This window comes from Corvus hawaiiensis, chromosome 2, assembly GCF_020740725.1.
Source record: "Corvus hawaiiensis isolate bCorHaw1 chromosome 2, bCorHaw1.pri.cur, whole genome shotgun sequence".
In the NCBI taxonomy this organism is placed as follows: Eukaryota; Metazoa; Chordata; class Aves; order Passeriformes; family Corvidae; genus Corvus; species Corvus hawaiiensis.
In genome coordinates this window covers 94,102,704-94,126,358 of record NC_063214.1, presented here as the reverse complement: position 1 = coordinate 94,126,358, position 23,655 = coordinate 94,102,704, and the positions used below count along the sequence as shown (strand labels likewise).

The 23,655-nt window shown below is 39.7% G+C and overlaps 1 long non-coding RNA gene across 6 annotated transcripts in view; it reads right to left on the bottom strand.

The window, feature by feature from the left end:
- LOC125337102 overlaps window positions 1-23,655 on the bottom strand; it is a 177,660-nt gene that overhangs the window by 70,716 nt on the left and 83,289 nt on the right. The window lies entirely within an intron of this gene.

The following is a 23,655-nucleotide window of genomic DNA, read 5'->3' as shown; positions in this document are numbered from 1 at the left end:
TGTTTCAGTACTCTTGCTTACCTGGTGATTTTTCTTCCAGCTAATCACTTGTGGTAACTGTAATGTAACTGTAACAATCACGCTTTGCATACACTGGCTCTTTCCTCTGTAACTGGTGTAAACACCCAATTGTTTTGGCCAGAAACAGATTTGTTTCAGATGATGAAGAGCATAAAGAGGTTTCTAGCAGGTGAATATGTGCCAGTGCATATGTGTGGGAAGGTACTGCTAGCAATCATTAGGGGCGAGGAATTAGCCAGCTGTAGTTTGTGTGATGCAGTAGGTGGGAAGAGTCAGCCTACTGAAGTATGAGAAAGGCAGTGGAAGGGAATCATCCAACAGTTGTCTATGAGCTGGAGATTATGATAAGGTGGGTGGAAGAGAGAGAAAGAAGCATGGGGGAACAGCTAAAAAAAATAAATAAGAAATTTCCAATTCAAAATGTCACAGCCTTCCAAGACATTCTTGCACAAGGAAAACACCATGAATACTCCAGCCTGTCACCTTTTAAAATACTGGCGGCTCCTCAGCTATTTCCTGTGTGAACATTGAGTGCACAGTAAACACAAAGAAGCCCCTTTCACTCATCCAAGTGGACCAAGTGACCATGAAGATGTGTGCTATGTGTGTTTATTTGAGAAGCTGGAATAGTGTTGTGGCTGTAAAATCACAGCCTAGCTTTCTGCATGTTATCTTTCTTCTCCAAGGTGGCAATCCCTCCACAACATAAATTACCAAGAGTTGGCCTCCCTCTGAGGGTGCTAATGGGGTGTAGGTGCAACTCTTTGAATAACAGCTCTAAAGTAATGAAATAATGCAGGTGTTTGAATTGCTAAAGTACTCACAGAGGAGCTGCACCTGCCAAGAATAGGCAGAGGTACATGAACACATAATTTGTGACTGCATGAACGAATACCTGGTAGAGACCCTTTTAATAATTTACCACTGCATCCGTGCAACAAAGTGTCTTACACTGGGAATAGCAACCAAGCATGAAGAGGCAAAAAGAAAGAACTGGCTGCTCAAGAAAGGCTAGTTGTCTAGGAGGAAAGCTTTACTTCTACCAGTTTGTTCCTGAGCACTCTTCACAGGCTGTAGGTAAGCGGGATTGTTAGGGACTTGTCCAGTTATCAAAAAATTCAGCTGTTCTGTAGTTTCAAAAGTGCCAATGCTTCATTCACCATGAAATTCAGGAAGAGGAATTCAGCTTGCTAGAGCCATCTACCAGTGTCTCACTGCTCACAAATATATTCCAGGGAAACATACTTTAGTCTAAATGACAACAGGGAAGAGAGGCTGAATTGTTTTAGAGCCTGTAAGAAAATACATAGATTTTTATCCTCTAGGATGCTTGTTCTTGTTCAGCTCAGGCTATCAGAGGGAGGTGGTTGTTTCTGTTGGATGATGGCCATTCAGTAATTTATATGAACTGAATTTTGTAGTCTCAGATGAATGTATAGAAATGGATGTTCCCCACAAAGTCTGCAGATGTTGCTTCTTGGAGGCAGCTCCTGAAGGGACAAAGAACAGCAGCAACCTTTGCAAATATGTGCAGGGGCGTCTGCAGGTATGAGGTTCAGAGGGCAGCACAATCTGCCTTGCTGCCTGTGAGTATTTGTTTTATGTGGAAGTGGCTACTTAAATATTTGACCGTAGGGTGTTATTATGTCTTTCTGTTTTCATAAGTATTAAGTAGGTTTTTTTCTCTTTTACCCCCATTTCTTTCCCTGTTGAGAAACAGCAGTGAAGTGAGGTCAGGTACATTTTGGCAATCCCTGTAGAATCAGTGCCCTCATTCATAAACTGTGATTACTGTCCTGGGGAAATGAGACTGACTTATATTTGTGGACATAAAGTTCTGGTAACAGTGACTGAAGCAAAGTTTAAGAAATGCATTAAAAAAAAAAAAGAGCGATAGAGGGTTTTTATTTTGCTCTTGGCTTTGAAGCCAGTAGAATGAAATAGCTCCATTTAAAAACAAAAACCACATAATGATATTTCTATCTCAAAATAAGTCTTAGGCTAATAAGGACCACTGGTAGTGCAGTTAGAGAGGTCAAAACTTTCTAACCTCCATAGTCCAAAAAAAAAAAAAAAAAAATTAAAACAACAAGAGAATTTAAAGCTCTTTTTGGAAATAAAAGAGAAGAAGGAGCAGGAGGAGGAGGGGGAGAAACAAAAGAGAAACTGTGTCTTTCAGTTCCAATAGTTCTTGATGTTTAAAATCTCTGAAGTTTTCTTATGTGTTATGAAAAGCTAGAAATTTATCTTTTGCCATTTTCCCAAGGGAAGCTGACCCAAATCCACCAGCAGCAGTTGAAAAGGTTTTTCCAAGCTTTATCAAATGGCCCCAACAGAGACCAGCTTAAAATTAAAAGCTTCCCCTACCAGAGGGAATATATGTGACTTTAATAACTGAAATGTGTTTTTACTTTCTATTACAGGGGTCAAAAGGTTTCTAAACAAACCAAATTTATCAATTATTTAGAGCTGATTTCTTCTGAAGTGGTATTTCTAAGATATTATTTGGTGGATAAATTCAATGTTCTAAGGCCAGCAGCAGCATTTTATTCATAACAAATTTCTCCTAAACTGAATTTGCTGGGGCAACTTAATTTCCACTATCGTGTTTGCACTGTGGAAATATCAACTGAAGTGTTATAGGGCCTAACTAGTGGTCTTTTCAAAGAGAAATTCCATATAAGCATGCTTATTCAGCACCACCCTGCTTGCCATTTATTGCTTAAGAAATGAACTGGTACATTGTGTCTGCGGTAGAATTTCTTTAGCTGCTGAAATATCCTTAAAAACCACAAGGCACCTTTAAAGTCAGGAAACAATATCTTAAACTACATTCTCACTCTTGCAGCAAAAGAAAATAACTGTCACAAGTTTTGTTAAAGAGATTTTAAAATGAAAGAAAAGACCTATACACACATGAGAGTAGATGCACATTTTCTTAGCTTTCTCTGAGAAGCAAGCACTTCAGTTAGGTTGTTGCGGAAGGGAATTAACAGTAAATTTAGAAAGAGACCATTCTTAATACCTAATAGGGTCCACTGACTATGTAAATACTCTGTTTGTTATACATTAGCTAAACATACATTGGGTTTCTGCCCAAAGTCTGCCATTTGATGCAGGGAGAAGATGTTATGGAACAGTTCATAAATTCATGTGGAGCCCTGTTAAATGAAACCAACCATCTAAGAGCTGACATTTTGCCATCTTTAAAATAGCTGCCTCTCTTGCAGTAAAACGTCAGGTTTATTTATGCAGGCAAATATGAAGTAGTAATGCAATCAAGGTGTTATGGCGGGTTTGTGTTGGTTCTTTTAGAGAAAGAATCTAACTATTAATAAATAAAAATGTCTTGAATAGCTACTTCTTATTTATACTTGAAAAAATTTTCTTCCTGAAAAGTCACATTGAGGAGTAAAAGCATCATTTTGTGACCACTGAAAATGGTCCCTTTTTCTTAGCAATACATGCTTTCAGAAATATGAATTATTACTACAAATAAAGAACGAACAGGTGAAAGCTCTTCTTCTTTTTCCTGCCTCCCTTTGCCTTTGGGGCAAAAGAATTCTTCTCAGGCATAAGAGACTGGCAACAAATGATCAAAGTGAGCCAAATTTGATCGAGGCCTGGCTAATAAGGTGTTGAGGAGCTTTTTACCTCCAGGGGACTGACTCTGCTTCTGTTTCATTTCTGGCTCAAATTATTACTCAAGTTTGGAGATGGCTTGAGGATGTTGTCAGACGAGGGCTTGAAGTTTGGGCTGGGGACTCTGTGCCCTGAAAAGGCCAGATTTTTGAATGGAACTTGAATGGAATGCCTTACTGAGATTGAACATATTTCTGAGTACATGAAATGGATAACATGACATTTGGGTCATGGTCAAGCAGGAACTGGAAGGATATTGTTTGGCACCCAAAGTATCTGCGTGTCTGCGTGGCCTTCCCCCGACCAAGATTAGAAGGGTGTTGAATTCACAGTTCATTTCTGGCCCATTGCTGACAGTGATTGACAGCTGCACCATGGTGGTTACTTAGAAGCTTGCATGAAATGAGTGGATGAGCACCAAAATCACCACACTGCTGTCCTTAATGACTGTTAGATTTGTTTTCAAGCCTTTATCTGCACTGGCTTTGCTTTGCTGGGGTCTTTGTCACCAGAGAAAGAAAAGAAAGAAACAGCAGGTATGAAAATGTAAATGTGATAATGAGGAAAGCCTGGCAGATTAGCATAAAAACCTAATGTTGCTGAAAGGAGTCTTTCCAGGCATTGGATGGTGGTACAACTTCAGATCACTCTCTGGATATTTCAGACTTACTTCTGGAGCATAGGATGAGAAGAGTAATTTGAATTTGCTTCTTCAGGGTCATGAGGTCCTTAGGCAACCTCAATGTCAGAATAAAAAAAATCATTAAATCGTGCACTGGAAGGTGCTCTATGAAGTATTTGGAGGCTTTTTTTTTGAAGGGGGAAGATCTGTAGTCATTTCCTGTTTCTAATGTCCTAGATAATACCATAGTCTTACAACCTCTGGTAACGCCAGATTAAATCTGAAAAGCCAGAGTGGTGGCATTGGTTCAGAAATTATTTGCAACACAGAAATGGGGAAATGAACCTGTTCTGTACTTTCCAGATTTGCTCCTACCCTGTGGAGCCAACAGACTGGGAGTTCTGCTCAGCACACGGAGCTGCTTTACATGTGTGCAAGGGACATCATCTCAGCTTGTATATATTTATGTAGTCATTACCTACTGGTTTACCTTTTGTTTATGCTGTTTCTTCTAGTTCCAGAAACATTAAAAGTAAGGAATTTATTAAAAAAAAAAAGGTAAAAAAGAAAAAAAAGAAGGGAAAAGAAATAACCTAACCTGCCCCAAACTGAGTAAGCCAAGGATTCCCTTATAGATAAAAAATGGGTGAAAGACAGCATAAGGAAGCTGATCTTGAATTAATTAATTACAAACCTCAGATCAGATATGCTCATTTTCATACTTCCACTTCATAAAACCAACTCTACTTCAAAAAATATTCAGCTACAGCTGAGGAACTGAACTCTACTTGAGGAAGATATATTGCCACCAGGGTTTACAGTAACATTCTTGCCTGCTTAGCCCTGATAGTTTACCTATCACATCTGTCAGATTCTTCAGAGGAAAAAAAAACAAAAGCCCTCACCAGCTTGTCTTCTTCCAGTGCCTGGAACAAACTGGCTTGGGGAAAATATATTAGCACCTATATTTAAATTATTCAGTTTGTTTGTTCTTTTCTCTCCAGAAGGTAAGCTGGGGCTTTCCCCCTTCCTTGTCCTCCTCCCTCCTCCCACTTTTTGTGAAGATTCTCACAGAATCATGGGTGAAACGTCAGGCATAATTAAACAAATTGCCATTGCAAATCTCAGCAGAAATAATGTCCCTTTTGTGAAAAAACTCCCACCAGAAATGATGTAGTTCCTACCCAAGTTCTTTCTCCATAGGTCTAAAAATACGACAAACCAGTTAGTTACTCATATGCTGCTCATAATAATGTCATAATTGAACTATCTATAAATGGCATTATGCAAAGGAACATTGAACAAATGCAGCTGAACGCTCTTATATTGGAATCTTTTCTTTCTCACAATTAAATGTCATTATGAGAGATTTTACTCTATTTTATATTTAATCAGGACTTGTAAAGTCTCAATATAAACAACATTTTTATTTGATCAGAGTTCATTATGAGAAGCAGCTACTGTATAGAAAATGCCTGAAATTACACCCTGGACTGGAAGTCTGAATTTACTAAATGGAAGGGAAAAAAAAATGGCTGCCTTTTCAACCAAGCCAAGCATACCTTTGCAATCTGGTGCATTTCCTTATGTGGCCTTGCTCAGGCTTATAAACCATTGGAATCAATTTCTTTTAAAAACACGTTTTTCAGAAACTTATTACGCACTTTAGAGATATATTATATACCTTCAGCAGCAAAAGAAGAAAAATTACAGGTGCAAAAGCAGCCCATTTTTCTAGCGGCTGAAAATGATGCCGTGTACTAGTCACAGGGGAACAGTAAAAATTACACTCCGACAGCAACAGGGCAGAAGCCCACAAAGCCACAGCAGCGCAAGTGGCACGGCCAGGCAGCGCTCTAATAAATCAAGATAATTCTCTGCCTGCCTTGAACTTAGACCCGACTACAATTCACTGGTACAGCAGGAAAAAAAAAAAAGTCTGCTAGTGGAATTCAGCTTTACTGGGGGGACGTGATTAGTCACTGACCAGATTGAGCCTCGATTGCATCTAAATGGTCCACTTTATGAACCATTTATCTTCTGCTCAGACCATTTTCATTACACCAAAAACTGATGCTGAGCTACCAGCTGTAAGATACAGCCTGGTGAAAATTAATAACCCCTTTTTTTTTTTTTCTCTTTTTTTTTTCCCTTCTGCAGGACTCCTGCATATGTGAGCAGGAGCATTTATCCCTGTTTTGTTGCTATTTGCATCCCAGCATCCCTGGCAGTCTTTCAATTTTCTCAAGTCTCTTAGCCTTTGCCCCCTGTTTCGCTTTCGCAACACAAACAATCCATCCTGTGCATTTAAAATTCTCTTAGCGCCCTGACATCAGGATATAGCCTTAGAGCAGGGAGCAGTTTACACAGAAAGGGCTCTTATTAATTCCTCTGTCCTGCCTTCCTGCTAAAATATAGGGATCTTGAGATTACTGCTGGGTCCCTTAAAGACCATTTAGAGCAGTGCAATTTTAAAAAGGAGACCTTTATTAATACCTGCTTAGGCTACTGACTGTGGGGAGGGCAGAGGAGGTCTGGCTGTGATGGAAGATAGTCTCTTAGAGAAACAGAACCACGTGACTGATAATTCATGAACAGCCTATTGAGCCTTCTGTAGCTGCCGAGATATATGCTGATATGATTACAATAACATACAATGAAATTATGGAGTATTAATGGTGCTTAACCACTGTCAGGAATTAAGCAGAATTAACACGAGTCTTTCTCTGAACAGACATAGTTTTGATAGGGCTGATTAAGGATTTGGCTATCTAAGGAAACTCATTATAGTATTAATTAGGATACAATGAGCACCAAACTGTGTTGTTTTGGCAGATTTCTGCATGGTGCCACACAATTGGTGAGAGGCTTAAAGCTCATCACATGAGCCCTGAAGTTTTTGGAATCAATACAACTTCTCTCCAAATGATTGATTTTTAAGCTTTTTATCTTCTCTTTGCCTTGCAGGGTTTTGAAAATTCCCTCATAATCATAAAGATGGCAAATATTTTGGGCTATCTTCTGCACAATAAGCAGATAGAAGATATTTAAGTTTCTCTGCAGAAACGTTTTTAAAGAACTATCAGATTTGGCTCAAATTTTAAAATAAAAGTGTCGGATAATTTCTGCCTCAGACTAAAGCCTAGAATTCTAGCTTTTAAGATATACTAACCTATTTGTAATGCTGTTGTGAACATCTAAGGTCTCCTTTTATCACACTAATGTTATTTGTCTGAAATAATTTTAGTAGTGTTTTACTTAAAATAAGCTAACAGTAATTAATGCTTCGTTTTTATGAATGTTCCTATCTGTAGTTTGTTACATACTTTTCAGACTAGAGAAACCCTGTCACAACAATAGTAAGGGAAGAACTTTCTGAAACAAAAGAACAAAAAAATGAAGGTTTGAGGGGGGAGAAAAAGGGCTCCTCCTTTGCTATTTATTCAAATTTAATAAGGTTTTTCTCTAATACAGAAAAAAAGATCTTTTGGATAATGTAATTGTTGATTGTTGGTGCTCATCTCTACTAGTGAGCATCCCTGTAGGGACCGCAGCATAAAAAGCAGAGGTGCATGCAGTACTGCAGTGAAACTCAGGTGTCCATGAGTTGTAACACAGGATTTAGTATCAGAGTGCTTGTCTTAAAACAGAAGCCGTAGACCAGTAAACCTAAGTACCTTTGGAAAGAACTTTCCATAATTATTAACTAGTAAGGAAAAGTCCAAATGGCTTGAGTAACCCCTGAGGCAAAACCAGGGACTTGCTATGCCTACTGGCACCCAATGGAGAAAGGGTGTGTGCAATGGGGGGAGGGCGGGCAAGGGGTGCTTCATCTCAGGGGAAAAGTAGCCAGCAGATCCATTGCTGCCCTCTCCTGGAGGTGTCCTGGGAGAAAATGGCCAGGAGGCAGGGGTTGGAAACCAGGCTACAGAAGACATGCTGAATCAGCATGTCTCATGGGAGTTTTAGGCCACTTGTTTCATTCTGGCTTGCAGTGGTGCTGGGCTGGGAACTCAGTCTCTTCAGAAACACAGCAGGGAAGAGAGTTTCCTACTTCTGTTTATCTTCCTTGATAGGAGTTTCAAGTACAAATTCACCACCTTTTAATGTTCAAAAAGCAATGTATTCAGCAAACACAAGGGACCCACTTTCTTCATCTGCCCCTGGTGAGCCTACTGACAGCTCGTACCTCTCTGAAAGCCAGTAGTGACTGACACCATATCCAGCTCTTGGGCAGAGGGTCCCGGGGAAGACAGATGGCACTGTGTCTCTGATGGGCAAGGTTTGTCTGCCTGACCAATATTTAAAGGTTTTGATTAAACTTTGGAAACGAAGAATGGCAGATATTCTCTCATTGAGGCTGACGCTAGGACTGATAACTAATCACCAATACCCCATCCAGCTGGTACAGCAGGAGTTAAAGACTGGGATTCTTTCACCAAGATAAGATCTCAGGTCCATACAGGATCCTTGAGCAACTGATTGGTCTCATAACCAATCCAAGATGCTGGCTTGTTCAAACACACCAAATCTGCTGGTTTTTGAATGGCAGGTATTTATGCACTTATTTGAAACTTGACTCAGGGGAAGAATGTTAAAAATACAATTGTCTTTTCTCCTCAGATTATTAGAAATAAGTCTGGGAAAGGGAACAATTGCCAGTTTGCACTATGATGAAGTAACATTTTACTTCCATGAGTGCATCAGTCTTTAGACAGGGAAATATTAAGGGTCCGCAATGTGTGTTCCTTGCACTTCTAATTCCAGCCATATATTCAGTGAAGAATTATTGCTCCAATGCTGTTAATATTTCACACAACACATTTTATTATGCTGTCTAGTGGTCTAAGTGAGGAGAATAGGGGGGAAGTTTTCATTTTATTCATATTATTAGCTGTACTGAAATCTCCATATAACCAAAATTGCCAAGTATCCAAAAGCGCGGTGTGTAGAATGAGCTCAAAGAAAGCAACTCTCCACATGTGGCTTTGTGTGCAGAAGAATTTCCATGGTGAGATGACTAATCCTCAAGTAATATGTCACAACTATAATTACTTTAATAATATTGTAATTAATTAGGAAATATTCTCCACCTTCTATCTCTTCATTCACCTTCCACTGCAGTGTGTCAAAGAAACTGAAGTTACAAAGTACTTTTGATCCAAAACCCTTCTATAAGGACAAGATGCAACAGTATCCAAACAATAAGAAAAAAATAGCAGTTGTCTTCTGAAAACAGCAAATACTGAATTTTTACAAAATAGGGCAGAGAAAGCAAGTATTGTTGGAAGACATCATCCATCTGAATGTGCATTCACACTTTACTATCTATGTCTTGTATAGATTGTGGAAACCATCAGAACCCATTAAGAAGTATTTGTTCTGGTTTTCATAGTGCCTCCTAAGCTGTGCCTCACCCACCTCAGGAAGTGCTTCTATTTTCCCTCTTAGAGCAAAGAAAGTCTCAGGAAAAGTAAGATTTAGGAGATCAGAAGACGGAGTCTTGTCTGGACGGCTAAATACTGAACAAGTCTTTGTCTTTCAGCTGGACAAATATAAAGCCTGAAGCCTTAGAAACAGATCTCAAGAGCTGAGTTGATAGAGCATATGTTTTCCCTAAGAGGAAAATTACTTAAAGCAAACTTTTGCCCAATAAAATTGGCAGTCACTTTTCTTTTCTCTGTAAATTAAAAAAAAAAAAAAAGTGGAATGGGAAGACCTAGAAAAAGAATCCCTAAAAGCAGTACTGAAGCAACTATTCATAATTAATTATTGTGTTCACCTAGATGCTGACAGGACACAAAACAAATGAAGCGGAAAAGGTGCTTCTCCTAGAACTAGGGTACAATATATCTTAATACTTAGGAACAAGAAATTGGAAAATGGGAGGACTGCGACAGAGTGAAGAGCTGACGAATACAGTCATGAATGAGAAAGGCTGCAGTGGTTATGATAAGTGAGGAAACCGACTGTGAGGTGAGGAAGTAGGAGGCTTTCTATAAGGTGAGGTACTCGGTCAGGCATGTTATGAGACCCTTGTCATTCAGATGATTATCCAGAGTAAACCTTCCCCATCTATCATGTACCCTCGCAGGCATTGATAGAAGAACTGACATCACAGACAGATTTGCAAATATGTAAATATAGGCAAATAAATAAAGGAAAAACTGATTACAGAAAGATACCTGATAGCTTTTGTCTGAGATTCAAGTTAAAAGGTATAAATTATTCCCATAGCATGATTGCACAATAAAGTAAAAAACTCCTCAAGGAGAATGTTATATATTTCATTTATTATACATCACTCTTATGTTTACAACTGAAATACATCTTTCCTTGGGGACTGTACCATCATTTATTTTAAATCAATGTTTAAAATTAAATGGTAATCCTCAAGAGAGTGAAGACTCTTCAGTTACCAGCCCTTCCAATTGGAAATCTTTCTTTCATGTTTCTATTTAATACTCAATCCAGGGTTTGAAATTAATTAAAAGATATCCTTTCTCTAATCTTTTGATTATTAGCTTCAAAGTTGTTTTTTTCTCTTTTCTTTCTCGTTTTTTTCTTTTTTTTTTTTCCCTCCAAATAAAATTATAATAACTTCATCTTTTAGCTGTTGTATTGGGTTTGCATGGCCAGGTTTTGGTACTGGCAGGACTACAGGGGTAGCTACAGGGCTTCTGTGAGAAGCTGCCAGAAGGTTCCCCTGTATTTGATGGAGCCAATGCCAGCTGGCTCCAAGATCAACCTGCTGCTGGCCAAGGCCGAGCCCATCAGCGATGCTGGTAGCGCCTCTGGATTTAAGGGGAGGGGAAAGTTACTGTGCAACAGCATTCAGAGAAGAGAGGAGGGAGAATATATGAGAACAACAGCCTTGCACACACCAAGGTCAGTGAAGGAGGGGGACAAGGTGCTCTAGGTGCCAGAGCAGGGTTTCCCCTGCAGCCTGTGGTGGGAAGATCATGGTGAGTCAGGCATGCAGCCCATGGAGGTCCATGGGGGAGTAGATATCCCCATCTGCAGCCTGTGGAGGACCCCAGTTCCAGCACAGGCGGATGTCTGAAGGAAGCTATGACTCCATGGGAAGCCCACTCTGGAGCAGGCTCCTGGTGGGACTTGTGGCCCCATAGAGAGAGGAGCTCACGCTGCAGCAGGTTTGTGGCAGGCCTTGTGACCCTGTGGGGGACCCACCTGCAGCAATTGCTCCTGAATGACTGCACCCAGTTCAAAGGGACACATGCTGGAGTCGTTCATGATGAACTGCAGCCTGTGGGAAGGACTCATGCTGCAGAAGTTTATGACGAATTGCCTCCTATGGGAGGGACCCTCCACTGGAGCAGAAGAGCGTGAAGATTCTTTCCTCCTCAGAAGAAGGAACAGCAGAGACAATATGTGATGAACTGACAGCAGCTCCCATTCCCTATCTCCCTGTGCGACTGCGGGAAGAGAAATAGAAAATGGGGAGTAAAGGTGAGCCTGGGAAGAAGGGAGGGGTGAAGGGACAGTGTTTACAAAATTTGGGTTTATTTTTCATTATCCTACTCTGATTTGCTAATTATTAAATTAAACTAATTCCCCCAAGCTGAGTCCATTTTGCCCTTGATGGTAACTGGTGGTAGTCAGATCTCTTCTTGTCCTTACCTTGACACATGAGCCTTTTGCAGTATTTCCTCTCCCCGTCCTCTCCTCTGAAGAGGGGAGTGATAGAGTGGCTTTGGTGTGTACCTGGCATCTGGCCAAGGACAATCCACCACAGTAGTATATTCAAACTGTTATTAAATGTACAAATTGCATTATCTTCTGACCAATAATTGAAGGAGAAGGGTCTGGTGGAGGAAAATTATAGGTTCTTGCTTAGGAACAGTCACTAGTAACTAGTCTATTTATGGTGTTAATTGTAGTTTCCCACTATCAAAATCAAATATAAGGAGAAACTGTTAAAAGGATGCCACATTTAATGTTGGTCAGTGACTTGTTTTGCTACATCTTGGGACACAGATCTGCCACATCGTATTCAACAGCCATTTCACTTGTGGATGGCATCTTTTTCTCAAGCTCGTCATACAAACTGAGTACTGCACTGTGGGGGAATGCAGCCACCCCCTCACAGTTTGCAGAGGTCAGATCTGGCTTACATATGGAGACAGGAAATCTGCACTACAAATGTTTGTCATCTATTCATGTTTTCATCTCCTATTAGCATCCTGACCCTCTCATAGCATGCTTGACCTGGTGTTTTTCTTGCATGAGTTACATGGGAGAAATACAGGACTTCAGCAGCTTGAACTAGCAATGCAATGCATTTCATCACCTTCACAGAAGATTTTGAAAAGAAAAGAAGAAATAAGATTCAGGTCTGATGAAAATATATTCAAAACCAGTGGACCCATAAAACACAAAGTATATTACATCTGTGTTCTAGATCATTTCAGCTTTGACACTTTCACAGGCTCTGGTCTGTAGAGAAATAGCCCTGAAGTACTAATAACCCCGAACTCAGCTTCATGCTGCCCTGCTCTTACGCATTCATGAGGTCTCACTTTCATTCAAGGGGTTCCACAAGAACACTCATCTTTGATTGCAGAAGTAGGGATTTGCTGAATACTGTCTGTACAGGATTAGTAAAAATGCACCCTCTCTACTCAAATATGGATTTAAACCCTGCACCAGAGCTCTCTCCTGAAAAGAGAACTCAAACACACTTGGTATCTTACTGTGGGCTCAGCCTCTCATTTGGATGGGGTTTCCTAAAAATTGTGGCTCCTCCTGGACACGGTATTGATACCTTTAAACCACTCTCCAGCTAGCAATGTGGACTGAGAGGTACAGTTGTTGGAAATCTCCATTCCAAAAACCTACTTTGAGCCTGCTCCTAAATTTTTGTGGGAGGCCTAGTCAGTGCATACCTTTCTTTATAAAGACAAAATGAGAAGAGAGTGTGACTGCAGGAATACATGTATTTTCCAAAGCAAAGGGAGGAAAAAAGCCATGCAACAATACAAAAGTCTGCTAATGAGGTCACACTTCACTCAGTGCAAAGGGAAATACAATTTTCTGGTACTTAAGAAAAATTGTTAATATAATAAGACTTTTATCAAAGATTAGTTTGAAATGGAAGTTGCTAATAAGAAGGTAGAAAGTAACTAGAACAGTAAGGGTAACATATCGTAACAGCAACTTTCACATAGTTTGAAGACTTTTGTTCTTTCATGTCACATTAGTGACTTTCATATACCTTTTTGCAATTTTCATATGATATTAGTGGCATTTGTGTCTTAGGAGCAACTTTTCATATATGCTCTCCGAGAGACTTTTGGCATGTGCTGGCAGCTTTCATATTTTATTTAGGATTTTAACTTACTGTCAAATGTTCCACTCCACAAAGATGAAAAGGAAGTCATTGATGCTGCATTTCTTAAACTTCTTAATAATAGGGTGGATAACAACAGCTGCAGTTTGAGAAAAAGAAAATCCTACACCTTTTTTGCATTTTGGGGTTTGGGGAGCAGCCTGTGTGGTCCCTGAGACTGCAGCTACGCAAATGGAAAATTATATTTTATGGTTAATTAAAATTTTGCATAGGAAGATGGCCCCTGAAGGTCTTCCAGAAAATAAATAGAAAAGGAATCAGAAAGTTGGTGGTTGTTTTCCTCCCTTGTGCAAACTATTCATCCCACTGTAAGACCGTGGAGAGAATGAATGATGGAATATTTGACTGATGTAATTTATGGTGCTCCATATGACAGCCTATTTCAGAGTGCTCGAGGTTTTTACAGTCTCTGGTAGTAGTACCTGCTGCTGAAACAAGAGATTACTCTCCTTGGACAGACAGTAATTTAATAGTACAACTGTGTAGCTAGCCACCTCCTACTGTATTTCACCACCCACTCCAGTCAGCTTTTGATAGATAGGCCTCAGCACTTGGAATATGAAGCACTATGTATCCTGCTTGCAGTCTTAGGAGATACATCAAGAGTGAAAAACTGGAAAGAAAATAAATAAATAAAAGTATTTACAAAGTCAGGTAAGCACTGGTTCTCAGTTTTGTTGTTTTTACTGGAACTGTACACTGAAAGGATGAAGTGTCCCTTGGATGCTGCTAGCTTTTCAGGCATATGGTCAACACTGGCTAGGTTTCTGGTCTTGGTTATTTGTTTTCTTGTTTTTTCCTTTGTTTTAAATATTTGACAACAAAGTTATCTCAGTTCTCAATAAAGTTACATTTTAAGAATCTATCTAAAAATTTAGTTGTGCCTTTTCACTAATATATAAAATGCTGCTTACTCTGTGTATAAAGGCAAAGTGGATTAGAATCTGTCAGGATAAAAAAGGATTTTTTTTTCTCCAGGAGTCACAGCCCCAAATTGCAATTCTCAGTCTTTAATGCACTCACAGGGATTCAGTGTGTCTACCCTTGTCTGGGTATCAAGGTGTTCAGGGTCCTCACTGAAAACTGCAGAAAGGTTTTACTACCAGGTCTGAAGGTACCAGCAGGACATTGGGGTTTCCCTGCCTGTAGCTGGGATGGCTGAATGGGACTTGCATCATCTTTTCAGACACTGCCTCAGAGGGTGAAACCAGCGGTGGGCTGTATTTAAGGTGCTGGGCAGAGCCTGGCCAGGCTTAGGGAGCAGCTCTGTCTCAAGGAGTGTCAGGTAACCCAGAGGTGGCTCCAGTGGCTGTTCACAACTAGCTTCTCCATCTCTCCTCTTTTCCTTCTCTCCATAGAGGCCCAGGGATTAACTCCTGCAAAAGGGTGGCAGAGGCAGCATGAACAACTCTACTGGATCACTTGTCTCTTCCACTCAAAAAGTTTCAAAGCCCATAAATCCAAGTTACAAGTAAATCAGGCACTGTTGGAGACATGCCATTGTGCAGACGAAAATCTGTGATTTAACCAGGCAATGGAAAAAAAGAGGAGGCTCTGTAAATGCTGATGCAACCATGACATGGCAAGGAAGATGTCTGTCCTGGTCCCTATTAGAATAATTGGCCCAAATGATTTAAAAAGCCTGTGGAGGTTTCCTATCTACTGAGTTCACCATCAGCTAAATGTTGGCTTCCTAAATTTCCCTCTCCCCCATCATGGCCAGACAAAGCTTTCATTGGGACAGCTAATATGTAATCCCCCAGCTGCCAGTCTGTTTTTACTGCATGTAGGCACGTAAGGTACTTGTGCCCTGCTTCCCAGGACCATCAGTTTTGAGCCTCATGACTGAAGGCAAACCAGTTGTAAGGTGGAATGGTCATCTGCCTGATGAACAGCTTCACTGATCCTGGCTGTGATAATAGCAAATACACTTCTCTCTGACTACTACTTCATGTTCCTTTTTCACTTCTTGAAACTACTTAATTCTAGCCTTTCCAGCCACACTACAGGAAAAAAAAAGGCTTTTAGAATAGCCAGGGGAGCTCTCCCAGTGCAAATAGTCCTATGAATATTTATTTGTGGTAGGATTTGCTTTGCTTTTTGTGAGCATTTCTGTGAATAAATTCTTACTCTAGATCTAACTAGATATTTGTGATTTAGCAAAAAGCCATGTAAATCAATGGATTTTATTTGCAAGAGTCTTTGTGAATCCTTACTCTCCTTTCCCTTTTCCCTCCTCCCCCCACTTTAATTTTGTCTCTTGGCTCCATATTCAAAAGGAAAGGAACAAATATGCTTTTTCACCTCTTGCACACACACGTATCAGCAATTGATTAAGAATGGAACAGGTCAGAGTAAAAAAATCTTGGACAGCTGCCGGTATAATTTGCTACTAATAAGGAGGGGAAGGAACATCCAACATTTATTCTCTGAGGATGCCATCCAGCATCTGCCAATCACTTCTGCAAGGATTTGAGTGCTTGCAGGCCCCACTGAACTCAGGTGGGCTGAAGGGTTCCCATGTGTGCTCAGCAGCTTGCAGAATCAATCCTTTGGTGCATGGCTGCAAGAGCAGAGCTCGGTCCTCAGCTGCTGCCACAGGGGAGGCTGTGCTACCAAGCAATCCTCACTGAATAAAATCTGGGTTAAGTCTTCAGCCTTCTGTGGTCATAGTGCTGTGATGTCCTTATGCAGGGAACTGGCTTTAGGCTAAGAAGAGCACACCGAGCACCTAATCTAGGCACAAGGCAAACCAGGAGCTTTTCTTCACGGGCTCCCTCTCTGCTTGTTAGAAGTGTGCACGTCCTCAGTGCTGCAGCCAGGCCTCCCGGAGCTGGCAAGCATGCTGCAAGCTTTCTGCTAATAAAGCCCCTGCTGCAACTCCGAGTCCTTAGATCCTATTTGCAATCTCTCAAAAGATATTTTTTCACTTCCCCTTGGTCCAACCAACCCATATTATGTCTGGTAGTGCACCTTCCAGTGTTACTTCCTAGAAGCCTCTGTTTTCCATGCTCCCTTCTTGCTGTTTCCAGCCTGTATCGTGCTTTTCATTACTGCTGTCCTCTCAGATACCACTGAACCCTTGGAAGATTTTAAAATTTATTTTTACCTCCCTAATGCACCACTCTTTTCACCCCCATGTAAACGTGGTCTTAAATACCTCCCCATGTGCCCCTGACCCTGATTTCCAGGTTTCTAATCACCATATTTTCTTTGTTTCCTTTGGAACTCTTAAAGGAACAAAATCCAGGCCCAAATGCTCTTTCTCCTGCCTTCAACTGTTCATCTTCTGCCTCCTGTCTGCAGGGAAGAACCCCAGATCTGTGTTGATGTTGTATTTTCATTATCAGATTCACTGTTACTTCAGGAGAGGACTAATAAAAGTGCAGATTTGAAACAATTTAAACTTGATCTATTTAATTGCTGAATGCTAATAGAGCCTTTTGGATTTGGACAATCCCATTCAAAGAGTGTTCTCTGGAATACTCTCTAGCAATTTTAAGACAGATCAAATGTCATTCTCTGAGAGTAATGTCCTTGCTACAGATTTTCACTTTATATTTTAGAACAACTTTCCCTCAAAAAAACTCTGCTTATTCACACACTTAATGGTTTTGAAAACTGAACCCTGTTTGTTAGGCACAGGACAGGCTTGCTGCAGGCACCAGCAAAACAATAAATACCTTATATTTCCTGACCAGCGGCTCTTGAGTCTGACCTGACATGATAAACAGCAGGGTCTAGATGGCAAGTTATCTCTCTTCAATTTGCCCTGCCTAGGCAAACAGACAACATTTTTGCTAGCTTTAGGTGTTTCAAATTTTTTTTTTTTCACTGTGTTAACTTTTTCCTTCCATAGGATCCCTAGAGAGCAGGGATGGTTTTCACCTCACTTGGATGTCTTAGAGAGAGGATACAAGTTTGGCCGGGCCAAATTCAGCATGGGAGTCCAACAAAAAAGTGTCTTGTTTGTGGCATCAAGATAGGGCAGGTTTCTCAACATTTTCATATTCTTAAATGGGATTTCAAGGTGAAATGCCACCCTCTGCTCATGTCAGAATTTGTGATCAGTGTACAAGCACCACAGACTGGGTCTTAACTACTGATTTGGATTGAGGCTGGGTATTTACTGTGTGAAGTGACACCCAAGTAGCAATGAGAAAAATATTCATGTGAATTCTATGAATATTTGTGGTGTGTCATATTCCATGACAGCCGTCTGAGCTCGGGAATGCTGTAATGGGCTGCGACATGATGTCACTGACACCGCCTTGGTTGTACCAGGGAGACACTACTCTTTTGGTCAGAGACATAAATCCAGTGTTAAGAAATGCGTTTTGATCTTACCCACCTCCATTTAAGGTGCTAGAAGTTTTCTTAAAGTTCTCTATTCTGAAATTTGAAATCCATTCTGTAATAGACTGTTCAGGTATAATTCCTAATGTTCTGAATAATATGCATTGACATGAGATATTGCTGCTTATTATTATAATAATTTTATTTATTATTATTATTTATTATTATTATATAAATGCATATTAAAAATTTGTTCTCTTCTTTCTTGTTCAAAGTTCAAATACAGAGAAATAAAATTTAGAAAACATCCATAAATTTTAGAAACCACCCACTTATTTTGCAAAAAATTGACTCTCTCGTATTATCTGCCAATTATCCTTCCTTCTTTCCATCTCCTGTGATCCTTCCTGTGCCTGCTTTCTGCTATCAGTTCAGGCAAGACAGGTATGCCCAATAAAATACTTCTATAGTGCTTGGAGAAATGTGCCTTTAGAAGGTTCACAGTATCTGCACATCTTCAGCTTCTGAGACTTTCTAAATTCTGCTAGTAAGTCTTGGTTCTCATTCCTGTGTGTGTTTTTTAACCCCCCAAGTTTAAAGAGCAAAATATTTTTTTTTCTTTATTATTACAAGCACAAGGAAAACCATATAAAATCCTCAAGGAGCAGCTGCTCTGCAAGGACATTATGAGTGTCCATGGTACTGCTGCAGCATGAGCATCTGTCACTCAAGAAAATGTCGTCTTGCCCAACCAAATCCCTTGTGCAATCAGAGTGGAGAAAACACTTGTTTAGAAAGGTTTATGGGCTGACGTCTGTTTGAATGAGTAACATCTGGGCTAGGATGGGCAGGATGCACATTCCTGTTTGACCAAGCCACTGCATCTTAATAGCAAAAGGTGTTTTTTAACTGAAAGGAAAACCCCAAACAAAATCTTGAAACAAATGTCACCAGTTCCCCATTTTTAAATCTCATTATTTTCTAAGTCTCATTTGGAAAGAAATCCAACTTTCACAAAAAAGCATTGAGAATCTTTAGGCATCGTGGTCTATCACTTGCAATAAAACCACAGCAGACATTTGAGACAAATATCATGTTATTTTTCTTGGACATGTTAATCAAATCAGCTCTTCAGAAAAAAACCCCTTGCCTATTAAAAACAATAGCTTGCACTGAAATGGGAGCTGAACAAGGCTTTCATTTGTGTGGAAACAAAAACACTGGGTTCAAAAATTACTTATGATACCAAGTTATTAGATATACCTAACTGTCAGACTATGAAGCACAAATATTATTAGATCATGTTAAAATTATGGGTGTTACAGAATGAAGATTTAAAAAATAATTTTAAATAGCTTGAGAAAATCTCACCAGAGAAAGTCTAATACTCATATAAATCTACTGATTTTACCATTGTAGATCAAATTCTACCTCCTTGAGTAGAACTAATCAGCACTAATTAAGGAAGTTTCTTATTTTGCTTTCACATTTAAAGATTACCTTTTCAATCCTTATTATATATACAGCAGTAGCTTTGCTAGCATGTGCCACCGTAGGTTAAAAAGTACTCAGCAGAGTGATTTGTCTGTTTCATACTTTGGCTTTGTTGTTGAAAATTTTTCATTTGCTTTTGCTTTGAAGTGCAGAGTAGCACCCTTTCACTCACACACCTTTTTTTTGAAGGCAAAATGTAAATCACAAGAATTTATTTTCTTTGCTAACAAACATTTCTTCCTGGGGTTTTTATCACCTTTAGATATAACTTTTTAAAGATACAATTTAAATCAGACTTTTATGAGTTTCCCCAGAGGAATTTTACCTTCATTTACAGAGACAATGTTATGCTTTTCTCCATTCTTTCAAAGAGTTAACAGAAAAATGGAAAATGGGTATAAGACTGATTGCTAGATCACTTGCAGGTGGTCTAATAGATCTGTTGATGTTTCTATATTTGAAGATGTGTCAAGGTGGCATATGTATACCTGGATATATGTGTGACACTCTCCACACACCACATGTACAGATATAGAACACTTTTGCCCCAAGAAATCTTTTACTTTAAAATAAACCCCATACTTTTCACCAAAAGTTTTTGCAATTTCATGCTAAAGATTATGAGGTACTTTTTCTGCAGAGCTCTGATCAGCAGATTTGATATATGGGTATAGATCAATTTTTTCTTATGGCAAATCTATATGTTATTCTACTTCTTCATTTGGTACTATTTGCTGAGTGGCTGTTACTTGGGAGCAAAGGTCAGTATCTTGCTGTTGGAGCAGCCGAGTAATCTTTTACTCCTCATAAGGGTAGTCAGAGATATTAAATCACAGTTGACGTACCTGAAGCACAGCAACTTCATCCATATTTTATCTGCTGTAAATTTAATACCACAGCACTTTTTAGGGTGATGTATTTATTAACTGGCTGTGGATGAGCAGTACAGAAATTCAGTTTGTTCAGGAAAATAAAATGAAGACACTCTGACAAGTTTATGAAGTAAGCACAATAGCTATTTATTACTTTTTAAACATGCAGTGCACCTAAATGTTTTTAGCAGTGTTTGCCCAAATAAATGAATAAAGCTTCCCAAATCATTTCTGTTTACTTTTCTTTTGAATTTTAATAAAGTTTTTGCCTTATTTTAAAAAGCACATGCTAGCTTCCTTCATAATAAAATGCATTCTTTATGGAAATAAACATAGCTAAGTGTTCAGATAAGCTGGAGAGGAGCATTGTGGGAAGAGCAACAAATCATTCACAGCATACTGTATATTAATCCCATCTTTTCCATTTTTGGTTCTAATTTATTTTGTTCTTTACATTCTACTACCACCAAAATAAATGAAGCCATGAATACAATAAGTTTTTAAATGCAAGTACCCGCCTTCTACTGGCTTCTATTGCATTTGAATAGCACTTATTATTTTTATTCAGTGTTACTCTTTGTATTTCTCGTGGTAAATAATTCACACAACTTTTTCTTTCCTTGTAACCAAGATATCCTTATATTTTCATGCAAGTGGAAAAAAAAAATCATTCCAGATATTTTCATCCTTCATTAACCATGACTTCCATCTTTTATAACATGGCAAAGAAAGATATTTGGATGCTAAGAAAGCATGCTATACTGCCAAAAAAGGGCAACTGTGACTTTAATGCTTCTATGTATAAAAGTGCTGATGATTTAATTTGTGATCATTGAAACCTGATGACCAACTCAGTCTGGAAATACTGAGTTTTTGCCTACAGCCACCCCAGAAACAGGGCACATGTGCTATGGTCGTTGGCAGACCACAGTTACATCAGAAGAGTGGCATTGGCAGATCTTGAGGAGCTGCCTGTGCTCTCCAAGTGACAAGGGACTGTATGTATTTGTTCCTTGAACTCCGAACGGACATCCTCTGCAAATCAAACGTCGTGGGCTATATATGCGCTTTAGATGTCATTTCTGAACAGAGATATTCTGTTTTTCTGGGATTGTTTAAGAAAAGGATGAGTCAAATGACTAAATGCCTACAGCAGCTCTTTACCACCCTTTTGGCTGAGGTATTTTTTTCCTTGGGACAGTCCATGAAAAAATAGCTACACAACACTGTAGCTTCTTGTTCTTTGCCTGCTGTATCATCAAAAATTTGATTATTCAGGTTCTTGGAGATAAGACACCAAACAACAAGACCTCTCTCTTGAGCTCTGCCCATGCTGAGGTAGGTAATTAGGCAACTCCTTATTTGTGCCAAAAAAGACAACAACAGAAAGAGAAATCCATGGGAAGGGAGGCCTCAGATGGAATCTCCAGTTTACCTCAGGTAGTCTGGAATACTTTTCATTTTATGCAGAAAAGGTCTCACCTGCATTCCTTTACAGAGATGATATTGTGTTGGTCTCCATGCCTTTCACAGATCCTCACTGCAGGATCACATCCTCTCTCTTGCTGTTCAGTGCTTACTGCAGTTTATTCCCCAAGGACCCTTATTATTAAATATAATCTCAACTTTCCTGTTTTCATTTCAGGTTCTCTGACCCATTTACTCCCTTCTTGCATCCTCCCTAAATTTCTGACAGAGTCTTTCTTGTGGTCTTTATCCCAGAGCAGAATTTAGCAACCCGCTGGCAGCACACTGAGGCCAAAGGGAGAATGCCCTTTGGTTTCAAGGGGTTTTGGATTACCAGCTAAGCTTCCATGACCACTTGTCTTCTCTGCTGTAAAGCTCCACATGAGTATTATGCTACAGAAAGCACCACAGCAGAGAAGCTGGGTGGCTCCACTGGCTCAGAGCAGAGGGCTATAACCACATATTCATCTGCCAGTCAGAGAAGGGAAACCCTGGGGCAAAACTTGCACAAAATAAGCCCCATTATTCAGACTGCAAAGGGGAGGAAAACCAGAAGAATTTTGCATTCAGGAATGACATACCAGCAAAGAGTGCTGGCACAGAATAATACTACTACATAATAATAGCAATAATATTTGTACATAATTTATCATTATACACTACAAACTCAGCTCAAATCCCAGTACCATGCTATTCTCTTCCAGCTCCATATCCTCCTCCTGCTATACTCTTTTTATTGGCTTACATGTGCTGTGGAAATTAGTTTTATTCTAATTTGGAGCCTTTGAGGAAAGGCTGAAAAAGCATGTACTAGTCCACAGTCATTAAAAAACTCAAATGACAGTATTTCATCCTGCTTTTGAGGCTAAAATATTAGGCTTTGAAACATGAATCACACGGCTTAGTTGAGGCTGCGAAGAAGCTTAGGATCACAGTGTTAGTTAAAAATAAGCTTTAATACATAAAACTGAGGAAGAGGAAACACAGAGAATACCTCAGAAGTCAAAGCACAGCTATGGAGCAGCTCTGAGTTTGTGTATACTCTACTGCTCTGTTTTTAACCCAGATACTGTTGGGAGTCACCAAAGGGGAAGGTGGAGAAACTGGCATGTTTTAGAGGGAGGTGATGGGTAGTGTGTAAAGGAAACTGTGCAATAGGTCATAAAGGGTTAACCATTTGCAGTGTCTTTCAGTTTGCAGAATAACAAAACATATATTGCTTCACAGCCTCTCACCATTCCTTTTTTAAAATATTTTTTTTCTTTCCCATACTTTGTAAATCCCATATTGGCAAACAAAAATGAATGTCATAAAACATCCAAGAGGTCCATACTGAAATGTCCCTTGCACTCTCCTAAGCTGCCAGTTCCTCTGAGTGTTCTATGGTTTAAATACAATCCAAAACCAATTCCCACAGTGATACACATCAGCTTACTTATAGTGAAGAGAAAAAGAGGATGAAAAACACACCTTTAGTCTTAGGAAACCTTAGGAAAGGTGCTATCAACCCTTCTTCTCACAGGACCAAGGCTCTGCTCTGCTCCAGACTGATCCTGGGCTTGCAGAACTGTGAGTTTTGCTGGGGTCACCCGGTCTCCTTTCCTTCTGAACAGCTCTGTCCCTCTTTCTTGCTATTGGCCACTGCAGGAGCCATGTCGAAAGGCTATTTTGAGTCTGCACAAGGGAAGGCCTTGAAAACTATGCTCTGGAAAACTGAATTTCAAAAGCTCAGTTAATTCCCCAGAGGAAGCCTAAGGTAAAACAATAATCATCACCTTGGTCCCCTCCCACCCGTCGGAGCACAAGTTCCTGATTATCTGGCTGGCTGCAGCGAGAGCAGGTTATGCTGCTGCTGCTTCGACCTCCTTCTC